The 13,805-nt window shown below is 43.8% G+C and overlaps 1 protein-coding gene across 6 annotated transcripts in view; it reads left to right on the plus strand.

Moving 5' to 3' along the window:
- NEGR1 (neuronal growth regulator 1) overlaps positions 1-13,805 on the plus strand; it is a 748,663-nt gene that overhangs the window by 627,079 nt on the left and 107,779 nt on the right. The window contains exon 7 of one of the 6 annotated variants that reach the window (XR_011021943.1): positions 3,258-3,374. The exons of the other annotated variants lie outside the window; for them this stretch is intronic. The gene's annotated coding sequence lies outside the window, so the exon portion shown is untranslated. The remainder of the gene's footprint in view (positions 1-3,257; positions 3,375-13,805) is intronic. 6 annotated transcript variants of the gene reach the window in all.

Genomic DNA, 13,805 nt, shown 5'->3' on the forward strand with positions numbered 1-13,805 from the left:
TCCCAATCATTAGCTGATATCCCCTTTCCCATGAGAAATCTATTCCTTTTCTCAAACGGCTCTGTATGGTTGATTTTGTGGTGAAACCCCTCCCACAGTGTGATGTCAGCGCCTCACAGCACAGAAGTCCTGACATCACACTGCATGAGCCTTGTTGCATTGTGGGAAATAACAGCTGTTTCCGACTGTCAAAAAAATGCAAGCAGCATCTTCTTCCAGTGACATCACCTGCCAGCAGTAAAAATGTCACTATGTGATAAATGTCAGAATGTAAATCGGGCAGAGGAAAGATTTTACAATGAGCAAACACTGACTAAATAATTTATACATCATTATTGTAAAAATTTAGCACTTTTTTTATTACATTATTTTCACTGGAGTTCCTCTTTAAAGAGAACCTGAACTGAAAATAAAAAGTAAAAATAACCATACACAGGTCATACTTACTTCCTGTGTAGTCTACTCCTCAATCTCTTTCTCCTCTCCTGCGGCCCATTTGTCCACTGTGATCAATGGAATTCTCCATCCTCCATTATAAAAATGCCCATTACCCCATAACAGCTTCCTGGTCAGCACACTGTTTAACTGTAATATCACCCACTTGCCCCATAGGGAAACATGGACATTACTTTGCACATTCAGTTGTAACTGACAGCTGCTGATATATAACTGACAGCAACTGGTATATTTCAGTTCTGACAAAATATTGTCAGAACTGGAAGGGATCACTGTAAGAAGAAAATGGTGAGCTTCTGAGAGGAACTGACGGTGAGGTTAGTGTGTAATATTCATTTGCAGCTACGTTATGTGTTTATTTTAAATACTTTTACTCACTTCAGGTTCCCTTTAAGGACTACTGTTGCGAAAAAAATAGGCAGTTAAAATCTGACAGAACCGACAAATTTTGAGCCAGTCCAACGCCTCATGGGGAATTCTCAGGTTTTTCTTTGTTTTCAACAGCATTTCCTGAACAGCAGTTGCAAAGTCTAACTGACAAAATAGTGTGCAAGTGATTAGGGGGGTTGGCTGGTATCTTACTATGTTAGCAGTTAAACTGCTGTTCAGGAAATTCTGTTGAAAACAAAGAAAACCCTGAGAATCTCCCATGAGGAGATGGACTGGCCCAAAACCTGTCGGTTCTGTCAGATTTTAACTGCCTACTTTTCTCATGATAGTGGTCCTTTAAGATGAAAAGGGACCCTAGGCAAGACAGCAGTTTTTGCAAACTGCTTATGATTACCTGGATTAAAAAAAAAAAAAAGATTTGAGGGTGGCTAGCATCCACCAGGCCCCTATTCTGTCTACAGGCCCTAGGAAACTGCCTAGGTTTGCCTTGGGGGTGATCCGGCTCTTCTAGTGTTTAGCTACATTCTTATAAGACGAGACAGCAGCATCATTGCACTGCTGATTTCTTGTTCAATGAGAGGACAGGTGACTTGGCTATGGTCATATTGTAATATCTAGTATTGATGTTCACATTTGGAACATCATTCCGAATTCACCTGAACACGACACTTCAGCACCATTCAGCACTGAACCTGTGGACAGCGTCAGGGGGAGGTCCTTTACTTGTGCTTCATGGTCGCGTGTCACGTGACTCCGATACTTCCTCTTTTTGGCTTTGGAAGAAGGAAGTATGGAATCATGTAAAAACGCACCATGACATGCAAATAAGTGACTTCCTCCTGACCCTGTCCACAGGTTCAGTGCTGAATGGTGCTGAAGTGTGGTGTTCAGGTGAATTCGGAACAATGTTCTGCATTCAACTTCAACACTAATAACAAGAAATCCAAATATAAAACAACAATTCACAACAGTATAGGGAGGGAGGAGGAGAAAGAGGTGGCTTGCCTCAATGATGGACTATGTATAATGTAAAAATATAAACATTAATTTAATGCTTTTATGAAGTGTTTCTCAGGTATTTCCTGCAATCAAATATAATTTTTTTTTATTGATCAATAAATGTGATCGAAAGTCACATTTCTTAAAGGGAACCTGAACTGAGTAAAATTATTTAAAATAAATGCATAATGTAGCTGCACATCAATATCACATACTTATCTCACCATCAGTTCCTCTTAGAAGCTCACCATTTTCTTCTTACAGTGATCCCTTCCAGTTCTGACAATATTTTGTCAAAACTGAAATATACCAGTTGTTGTCAGTTATTTATCAGCTGCTGTCAGTTACAACTGAATGTGTAAGGTAATGTCCATGTTTCCCTATGGCTCAAGTGGGCGATATAACAGTTTAACAGTGTGCTGACCAGGAAGCTGTTATGGGGTAATGACCATTTTCAAAATGGAGGACAGAAAATGCCATCGATCACAGAGGACAGACAGGATGCAGGAGAGGAGAAAGAGATTGATGAGCAGACTACACGGGAGGTAAGTATGATCTGTGTATGTTTATTTTGACTTTTTATTTTCAGTTCAGGTTCTCTTTAGACAATGGGCTTGATTTACTAAGCGGTGCTAACCTACTTAGCACGTCTAAAGTCTTTAGGCCTGCTAACCAGGGTGCTAAGTAGGTTAGCAGCGGTTTTCTAAATCAGATCGCGCGCTAAGTACCGCGCGCAAAACGTTTTGCGCGTGCTGAGTCCCATAGGCTTTAGTGGGCCATTCGCGTGAAGCGCCCTGCGCTCTGTGCAGTGCGCGCGCAAAACTTTGCGCGCGGTACTTTGCGCACAATCACTACTTCTCACATTTCAACTGAGTTTAAGGGCCTGATTCACAAAGCGGTGCAAAGTGTTTGCACGCGAGTGAAAAGCCCTTTATCACGCCTAAACTCAGTTGAGGCATGATAAGAAGAAACTCGCGCGAATTTTCCGTGCGCAAAGCCTTGCGCGCGCAAGCGCGCAGGCGCGCGCGCAGCACCCGGCGCTTCGTGCGAAGCACCTATTAAGCCCTATGGGACTTTGCGCGCGCACGTACGGGCGTACGCGCGTGCGCGCGGTAGCTTCGCGCGAGTTACAGCACAAAGCGGTGATAACTTTGCTAGTGCAAAGGTTATCACGCCTAAAGTCTTTTAGGCGTGATAACTGAGTTATCACCGCTTTCTGAATCAGGCCCATGACGTGCTAAGGGCCAGTGCTAAAGTTAGCACCGTTTTGTAAATCGAGCCCAATGTCTTTCTACCAGCCATGGTGGAAAATTGTGATCGATTTTTCAGAAACTTTAAGATAGAATGTAAATTTGTTCTTTTATTGGCCCAAGCTATTTTTTCATAGTTGGCCCTCACACATTTTTGTTTAGCTTGAAAGCTGTGGTTCATCAAGTAGAGCACATTTCTCAGCCCATCCTAAACATTGAAATGGATATGGCCCTTGAGGACTGGAGTTCAACACCTGTGATATAGACTCCGTAGTGTTGGTAATGCTCTCTTACTCAAATCCCAAAATAACAATGAACATGGATGCCTTTCAGAAACTAGCATGCAAGCCTTAGTGCAAGGGTGACAAGCTCAATCACGGAAGGGGCCAAAATCTAAGACATAGTCCAGGGGCGTAACTAGAAATCACTAGAAAGCCCCTCATCAGTAGCTGAGCAGATGCAGTCATTAGAACAATTGTGCAGAGAGCAGAAAGTTTTTTTCTCTCCTTGCCCTTAGTTGTTTGTCGCTCAGAATGGGGCCCCCTGTGGCTTCTGGGCCCCCCTGCAGCTGCATCCCTTGCAGGGTCTATTGTTACGCCCCTGACATAATCTAAGTCACGGGCCAAATTGTTTATTAAGATTTAACATTTATTGAACAGCCTGAAACTCAGTGGCGTAACTGAAGGGAACATGGGGGACCAGCTCCCCCCTCTTTCTGTAGATTAGCGCAGTGGAGTAGTTTAACACTTACCTGCTCCAGAGCTGCTTCGGCAGAAATGCATCAATATGAAACGTGGCCCAAGGCAAAATACTAGCTTTCACTTCTCCCCTAGACTTTTACCCCTACAGGTTCCCTTTAACTTCCAGAACATAGTGCTTGTGTGGTTCTTTTCTGGTGTGCACCTTTTGTTTCAGTTTTTACCTGAGGGTTCTACAAAGTATCTGAACATTTTCCAAATGTCATCCTTCCAGCTGTTGTGCCATGATGGATAAGCCAACAATGGAAATGCTGACTGCGGTCGGCCTTGGAAAAATGACGCTAATCGCGAGGGTGAAATTGCTATTGTGTATTTTTTTTCTTTTCCTTGCCGAGTCTAATTTGCTTTTTTGAAAATGCAAATTTTCTTCTCCCGCAACTTGGCAGCCCGACTTATTAATAGTTTAAACTACTAATTACCGTAATTCTACGACTGGCTTCCAACAATCGTCGAGTGAGTCGAGTTCCTCTGGAGACTTTTTGCTGCTGTGGAATGATGATCTCGTTCCTCACTATGGGGGATACTCTTCAAACTGCTAAATTAAATTTAGGAACTTTGATTTTGGAACGCAGCATGCGCTTTCCTCTGCTTTTTTTAAACGAGCGATTGTTGAACAATGAAACGTGCGCTGGAAAAAGCAAACATCCCACCTTCAATCAAATTACCAGTATGAGCTGAATAAAAAAAAAAAAAAAAGAGAGAAATGAGTTGGCCAATTACTCATCTTGAGACGGTGATATTAATTGCTAGCAAACGTAATGCAGTGCACTCCTCTGACCTATTTTCTTTCATGGGGCTGCTTGGTTGTGTTTCTGTGGATTGACCAGGTAACTGTACAGTAGTGGGATAACGTTTAGTAAAACACCTTAAAGGGATACTGTAGGGGTGTCAGGGGAAAATGAGTTGAACTTACCCGGGGCTTCTAACGGTCCCCCGCAGACATCCTGTGTTGGCGCACCAATGCTCCGGCCCCGCCTTCGGTTCACTTCTGGAATTTCAGACATTAAAGTCTGAAAACCACTGCGCCTGCGTTGCCGTGTCCTCGATCCCGCTGATGTCATCAAGAGCGCACAGCGCAGGCCCAGTATGGTCTGTGTCTGTGCAGTACACTCCTGGTGACATCAGCGGGAGCGAGGACACGGGCGTGCAGGCGCAGTGGTCTGTGTCTGTGCAGTACACTCCTGGTGACATCAGCGGGAGCGAGGACACGGGCGTGCAGGCGCAGTGGTTTTCAGACTTTAAAGTCAGAAATTCCGGAAGTGAACTGGAGGCGGGCCGGAGCATTGGGGAGTGGCTGCGCCAACACAGGATGTCTGCGGGGGACCATTAGAAGCCCCGGGTAAGTTCAGCTCATTTTCCCCCGACCCCCCTACAGTATCCCTTTAAAGGATACCCCAACTGAAATGTGACATAATGAGATAAACATGTGTATGTACAGTGCCTAGCACACAGATAACTATGCTGTGTTCCTTTTTTTCTTTCTCTGCCTGAAAGAGTTAAATATCAGGTATGTAAGTGGCTGACTCAGTCCTGACTCAGACAGGAAGTGACTACAGTGTGACCCTCACTGATAAGAAATTCCAAATATAAAACACTTTCCTAGCAGAAAATGGCTTCTGAGAGCAAGAAAGAGGTAAAAAAGGGGAATTTCTTATCAGTGAGGGTCACACTGTAGTCACTTCCTGTCTAAATCAGGACTGAGTCAGCCACTTACATACCTGATATTTAATGCTTTCAGGCAGGGAAAGAAAAAAAGGAACACAGCATAGTTATCTGTGTGCTAGGCACTGTACATACACATGTCTATCTCATCATGTCACATTTCAGTTGGGCTATCCTTTAAAATGGACCTTAACTCTTGCACACGCCAGAAGTAAAACATAGAGAAATGCACCCTGTATGTATTTAGAGAGTTTAGTCTGTCTAATTCTCCCTCATCTGTGACTAATCACAAGTTGTATTTGGATCTCTCCCCTGTGTCAGCTGACTGCCATGGCAGATAAGCTCATTTGAAAGCGTAGGATGTTAACAATATGTCTACTTCCATGAAAGCAGGAAGTAGAAACAGTGCAGATTTATTGCAGGATTTGTATCAGCTGTAACAAAGAAATTAAAAGGTTATTATGCGGTTGTGTATCTTTTAGAGCAGAGAGGAAGTACTGAATTCAGGTCCACTTTAACAACATTTCCTGCTTTGGACATGTATGGATTCGGCACTGTTAGTGTGGGCACTGGCTCCCAATAATCAGAGAATTGTCTGCCATATTTATTTCCTTTTATACAATACCAGTTGCCCCGCAGCCCTGCTGGTCTATTTGGCTGCAGTAGTGTCTGAATCACACCAGAAACAAGCATTCTAATCTTGTCAGATCTAAAGCATCTGCTGCATGCTTGTTCAGAGTCTATGTCTGACAGTATCCGAGGTAGAGGATTAGCAGGATAGCCAGGCAACTGGTATTGCTTAAAGTGTAACTGTCGGGCATAAAATCAAAAATCAATTCTTTATTTTCATCTGGTAAACTAGTAATAACGATGCTAACCAGGCAATCCAAAAGGTAAAATCTCTATTACTTTTCTTGCTGATAAATGATCATTCCCCAGTTTACCTGACTCTTATTTGGTACGTTGCCGCAAAAAGGAAGTTGCAGGGCATGCTGGGTTGTCCTTTTTTGCTTCTGTACATTAGTTAAGTCTGAGGGGAAATAAATAAGCAAAAAAAGACAACCCAGCATGCCCTGCAACTTCCTTTGTGCGGCAACGTACCAAATAAGGGTCAGGTAAACTGGGGAATGATCATTTATCAACAAGAAAAGTAATAGAGATTTTAACTTTTGGATTGCCTGGTTAGCATCCTTATTACTTGTTTACCAGATAAAAATAAAGAATTGATTTTTTGATTTTATGCCCGACAGTTACACTTTAAAAGGAATAAAATATGGTAGCCTCCACATACCTCACGCTTTTATTTGTCCTTTAACCTCCTTGGCCGTAACCCCAAGTCATGCTCGAGGTGGAAAAAAAAGAAGCCAAATGTAGTAATCCTGAGCCTGACTTGACATAGCCGCCGGGAGGTAAATGCAGAACCTTTGTGCAGCGGGCGTTTGTAACTCACCTCCTCCGGGATACAGACGGTGGCAGTCATTCTTCTTCTGGTCTGCAGAGGCTCTCGATCCCCCTGGTGACATCACGATGACAGACGGCGATCTCACTATAGGGGTAGAATGCCACCCGGTGGACGGAGGGAGAATTGCAGCACTGGATCCAGAGGAGGTGAGTAATGTGCAGGGCTGCCGCAGATCTTTCTAGCGGCAGGATTTTTTTTCCTGCTTTTAGGTTCTAAAAGTTTGTGAAAAAAATTGCACCGCTTATGGCCCCTAAAATCTGGAAGTAATAATACCGCTAGGGAGGTTAAAGACTAAAATAACTTGTTCAGCAGTGACAGATTTATGCCATTTAACCAAAGTGCTGTGCTGCTATACCGTAAACTTTTAATATAGAGGCCTTTGGCCATCTCTTTGTGTGTGTGAATAATTGCCCACAGCTTGCATTAATTCCCTTTTGCTGTAACCAAGAGTCTAAAAATGACCTGGGATACTGTCAGCCTTCGACACCTGTTTGTGACACAGAATGAAAAGATGGCAAGGAATATTTATGCTTTCCCCCTGCGCCAAGTCGGCACCCCCCACCCCCTCCCGTCAAACAATCTGTATGCCTTTCCCAACTCTTCTATCAATAAGCCAACAGAGAAAAAGTTTTGCTGTAAAGTTAGCAACTGTGACAGTCGCACAAGGAATCCTTTCAGCCTCTCACTTCACACAGCATCCACCTGACTTTATGGGGGATTATTTCGCCGGGCTTTGTGTTGGCAGCCGTCCCGGGCTCGGTGTAAACGCATCTGTCTTTTTCCAGCACTTCAAGTGGAAACACTGTCAGGCTGTTCAGCTCGGGATCTTCTGTTCTCGTCGGCTTCCCAGAGCCCAATTTACTGGAGGAGAAAAATGCTTCCTGTTACAATTAGGCAAAATGGGTCAAGCAGCAATGGAGATTAACTGGATCAAACTTGTGAGAGCTGGCAGGGCATTGAGCACTGTGTAGAGCTATTACAAGACTCCCGGGCTAAAAATGTGTTGTCTGTTTATGGAAATAACCGAGATTTTAAGAGGCGCTAGTTAGGGGAGACAGATGGAAGCTGGCATTTTTTAAACTTGTTTTCAAAGCTGACCTGAACTGACTTTCTACCAGGGGCTTAACTAGAGAAGAACAGCACCTGCGATTCCAGGGGGCCCAGAACTGTTTTGGGGTCCCAACTACTAACCTTTCCTTCCTCCGATACAAGGGACTATACTTCAGATCAGGGCCCATATGCAATTCACTTTTTCTCCTGAGCAGTGGCGTACCTACCATAGGGTTGCAGGTGCTCACAGCACCGGGTGTAGCCATGGCTACGGGTGCCTCTGTGGTGCTCAGTCACTGTGTTCTTCCATCTGGGTCCTTTTTTTATATAGTTTGAGCAACATTCAGAAAAATAGCAGCAGGCAGTGCAGGGGACTGTACTACTTCCTGCACCAGATGTAGCACTCCTCCCACTTCCTGTCCCGTGGGCAATGCGTATCCTCGCTCTCTACACACAGCCTGTAGCAACACGCTTGGCTCCCCAACCCGTCAACCCTCCCATAAAAATTTGTTGTTGTTTTTTTTTGGGGGGGGGAAGGGTTTGTCTGTAAATAATCAACACCAGGTGTCAAATTCCCTGGGTACTGTAATAAATATTTGTTGGTTGCTATGGGCAACAACACTACACTTTTGTTTGGCACCATATCACAGAACGCGTAATAACTTGACACTCATCACAGCAACAGCACAGAAGATAGAACTGCTTAGACGTCTTCAAAGTTTACGGAGTTTATTCAGAAAAACAGATGTACAGGTGTGTTCAGCAGCAATCTTATCTTCGTTACATGTTTGTTACCTCAGCTAAGCAATCGGTCTGTAGTAAGTCATCTTTAGCTTTGAGGCTCTTGGTCTATTCCGTGTGAATAGACCAGGCTTTATCTTATCATCTATGCTACGTTGCATTTAGGCCTATATACAGCAGGAAGTTACAGTAAGGTAGTAAGTGACTAGAAAGAAAGTAGAAAGTGGAAGTTGGAAGTCTGAAGTGATCTCTGTAGCTCCTGGCCTAGATTTATACTAGCCTCTAAAGCAGGGGTCTCAAACTCGTGGCCCGCGGGCCATTTGCGGCCCTCGATACAAGATTTTGTGGCCCGCGCCAGCAAAAGCTTCCTTATAGTTCGCTTCAGTGCTCCCAAGTAATCCGCCGCATCCCCGCCGCTAAACGAGAGTTGCAGAGCCCTCAAATCGCCCGGGGGGCAATTCGCCGGCATTTCCTGGAAGGGGCAGAGCTTTCAGCTTCAGCTCTGCCCCTCCTGACATCAATCGCTGCACGGATCGCCGCTTCTCCCCGCCCCTCTCTGTGAAGGAAGAGTGGGAGGGGCGGGCAGAGGCGGCGATGCGCCACGATTGACGTCAGGAGGGGCAGAGTTGAAGCTGAAAGCTCTGCCCCTTCCAGGAAATGCCGGCGGATTGCCCCTTAGGCGATTTGGGGGCTCTGCAGCCCTCATTTTGCGGCGGGGACACGGCGGATTACTTGTAATGGGAGCACTGAAGCGAACTATAAGGTAAAATAGGCAAAATAGTTCGCTTCAGTGCGAATTTGATTTTGAAATAAAAAATCAATGCAAGGGACGGTGGAGGGGGGGGGGGGGTTTGTGGGGAGGGCGGCTGATGATGATTGTGAAATCCCTTATGCGGCCCAGCCTCATCCTGACTTTGCCTCCTGCGGCCCCCAGGTAAATTGAGTTTGAGACCCCTGCTCTAAAGAGTTAAATGTCACATCATCCAGCAGGGACAGTCCAGTCCCCATCGTATGCAATTGGCTGATAATAGCATGTGTTGGATGACCCTATCTGCGCCTGCTCAGATGGGAAAAGCCAAATATGGCGTTATCTCTCCTAATAAACCGATGAGGTAATATTTCCTAAGACGGTGACCATTGTTGAATGAACTATGAGAATGTTTTCATAACAATGGCTCATGTTTATGTCGCTGCAGGCAGCCTGGATGTCCGTTCATCTCGAGCTGATATCCCGCACTCTGGCCTTGTGGAATTACAGTACTATGTTCTACTGAACCTCAGAACTGTAATTCCTCCAAATGTCTCTATGTCCTTTAAGAGACATTCTGCAGAGCAAATCTTTTTCCTAAAACCAGGTATGTAAAGTGACTGAGAGCTCCGAATTCAAACATATCATACTTAAATTCCAACAGGCACGTCACTGCTCCGGAGTGTTCTCCTAAGTCATAATGTTCATATTTCCTTTAAAATTACTTTTAAGCATTTTACAATTGAAAAAGTACCCAAAACTTGAAGAAGTACTATTAAAATTATTTTGAGTATTTTCTTGCTTGCTGGGGGTTTAAGTGGCATTTTATGACAAGCTGTGAAAATATCACCTTGGAGAAAACTCAGGAGAAAAAGTGAATTGCATATGGGCTTAGGTGTTTGTGTGGCTATACTTGTTATGGGAGTAAAGATCATGATGGCCACACTTGGGGCTCGATTCACAAAGCGGTGCTGACCCAGTTAGAGACTTTAGGCGTGATAACCATTGCACCATGCTGGTGAAAAGCCAGTTTAGGCGTGATAAGTTTAGGTGTGATAAGTTTAGGTGTGATAAGTTTAGGCGTGATAAGTTTAGATCGCACACAAGGGGCCTGATTCACAAAGCGGTGCTAACAGTTAGCACCCTGGTGAAAAGCCCTTTATCATGCCTAAACTCAGTTTAGCGCAAAACTTTTGATCAGCTGTGCACTGCGGTGCTAACGCAGTTGGCGCTTAAACTTATCATGCCTAAACTTATCACACCTAAACTTATCATGCCTAAACTTATCACACCTAAACTTATCACACCTAAACTTATCATGCCTAAACTGAGTTTAGGCATGATAAAGGGCTTTTCACCAGGGTGCTAACTGTTAGCACCGCTTTGTGAATCAGGCCCAAAGTCCCGCACGCAAACCAGCGCCATTAAACTCTATGCGAAGTGCACCAGACTTTGCTAGCGCAAAACTTTTGATCAGCTGTGCACTGCGGTGCTAACGCAGTTAGTGCTTAAACTTATCATGCCTAAACTTATCACACCTAAACTTATCATACCTAAACTTATCACACCTAAACTTATCACACCTAAACTTATCATGCCTAAACTTATCACACCTAAACTTATCACACCTAAACTTATCACACCTAAACTTATCATGCCTAAACTGAGTTTAGGCAAGATAAAGGGCTTTTCACCAGCGTGCTAACTGTTAGCACCACTTTGTGAATCAGGCTCTTGGTGTATGACCCTTGTGAGATGCCCCCAAGCCATGAAGGGCATCGAAGGGAGGCAAGGAAATGGGTGTGAACACTGGGGGAGCCTTATCAAAGTTATACTGGGGGCACCATGAATTGTAGTTACGCCACTGCTCCCTACAATATAAAAAATAGAAAAAACGATGGCAAGGCCTTCTGGGATGTAATGGTGTGCTGAACTTGTGACTACACAGATGTCCATTACACTATTGCTGAAGCCCCTGTGCACTGGTAACAGTGCCGGCGCTACCATAGAGGCAAAGGAGGCAGCTGCCCCAGGGCCCCAGAGCTTGTAGGGGCCCCCGGTGGCTACAAGAGGAAAACATTTTTTTTCAAATCGGCCTTAAAGTTTTTGAGAAAATCGATTTTAGTTAGTTCTTCTATCCTATAAGTTCCTATGCCTGTTCTAATCTGCTCTGGCTTACTGCAGTCTTTCCTAACTGCACTGTCTCTGTAATAAATCAAGGGGCTCGATTCACAAAGCGGTGCTAACAGTTAGCACCCTGGTGAAAAGCCCTTTATCATGCCTAAACTCAGTTTAGGCATGATAAGTTTAGGTGTGATAAGTTTAGGTGTGATAAGTTTAGGCATGATAAGTTTAGGTGTGATAAGTATAGGTGTGATAAGTTTAAGCGCCAACTGCGTTAGCACCGCAGTGCACAGCTGATCAAAAGTTTTGCGCTAGCAAAGACTGGTGCACTTCGTATAAAGTTTAATGGCGCTGCTTTGCGTGCGGGACTTTGCAAGCAATCTAAACTTATCTAAACTTAGCATGCCTAAACTTATCACACCTAAACTTATCATGCCTAAACTTATCACACCTAAACTGGCTTTTCACCAGAGTGGTGCAATGGTTATCATGCCTAAAGTCTCTAACTGGGTTAGCACCGCTTTGTGAATCGAGCCCAATGTATCTTTCCTCTGTCCTGTTTGTCGGGCTAAAGCTTGATTGTGTGGAATGTGCAGGGCTGCTTGTGATTGGTAGAAGCGATACACACCCTCTGCAGGCCCCCTGCATACTCTGAATGACTCATACACTATGCTTAGCTGAGCCTATTAGAAGCTGGTTAGTTTGTTTGTAAACACTGCCTAAAACTGTTAATTACAAGCCAGGATTGCAGCAGAGAGTGGCAGAAACAGCACAGAGGGGCACAGGAGAAAATAATGAATAGAATGGTATGCTTTTTATTGTAAGAATATTAGAGTACAGATTCTCTTTAAAGTTTCAAAGGAAAAAAATACACATTTAAAAACCTGCCGACTTTAATGGTTAATAGCAAATCCACCTTCAATGCTAGAAACCCTAAATTTGCAGGATATGTTAAGGAGATCATTAGGAATAAGAGGAAAAAACAATTTTTCAAAAAGACCTTATAGTTTTTGAGAAAATCGATTTTAAAGTTTCGAAGGAAAAAAGTATACTTTTAAATGCGGTAAATGTCACTTTTAGTAGCAAACCTAACGGTAGTGTAATTTTACATGCATCAAATGAAAGCGCAATAAATTTCCTGACTGGGTTTTCAGGGGTCTATACGCAGCCGCAGCGCTTTGGCCAGGGATCGCTATACAGCCGCAATATGGCTGTATGAAGATCCCTGGCATTTTTTCCTATTTTCCCAATTTTTTTTATGTTTAGAGTGTGGGAATTTAAAAAAAAATTATGTGGGGTCCCCCCTCCTGAAACGTTTTAACCCCTTGTCTCCCATGCAGGCTGGGGTAGCCAGAATGTGGAGCTCCGACCGATTGGGGCTTCACACCCTGACTATACCAGCTGCAAAAAAGGTCCCCTAATGCCGATTTTTGTTTCGGGGTATATGTTGGGGGGGGCCCCCAGGTTTATTTTGCCCTGGGGCCCCATTGTTGCTTAAACTGGCCCTGACTGGTAATTAGTTGATCAGAAGATGCAGCCACTTGCTGTTTATATCAGTTCCATCCTCTTCTTCCAACAAATAAGAAGTTTATTGAAGCACAATAAAATGGTATGAACATTAGTGATGAGCACAAGTTTTGCATATTTTGCATCATAATTTACAATTATGATGTAAAATCGTAATGTGAAATTTCGGAGAAAAACTTAATTCATTTCCTTTGTAAGCGTAATCAGGAACTGTAATTTAACAATTTTGTTTAATTTTAGCATCATTTCATACCAACTTTAGCGGTTAATAGCAATGCCCCCATACAGGCTATTGTCACTAAAATTGCTGTGTATGTTAAAGTGAACCTCCAAACTAAAAAATTCTACTCAGCAGCACTGAAAAGTCTTGGTGTTTCTTTAACAGTTTCACAGCATCAGAACTTAGTTTTTTCTTACCCAAGCCTCATTTTTAGCTGCACAGAAAAAAACTGCCCGGGCATTTTTCCCCTGATGCTGTGCAAAGCATGATGGGATTTCTGATGTTGTTGTTCTTGATCTGCTGTTTTGGTGCAATTTTTTTTCTTAAATTTTGAATTAGAGATTTGAAGCCTAGCAGCGCAGCTGGGAGGGGTGATCAGGACACAGGACAGTTGGAACTGTGTCTCATTCTCCATGTC

Source organism: Hyperolius riggenbachi, chromosome 6, assembly GCF_040937935.1.
Source record: "Hyperolius riggenbachi isolate aHypRig1 chromosome 6, aHypRig1.pri, whole genome shotgun sequence".
Lineage (NCBI taxonomy): Eukaryota > Metazoa > Chordata > Amphibia > Anura > Hyperoliidae > Hyperolius > Hyperolius riggenbachi.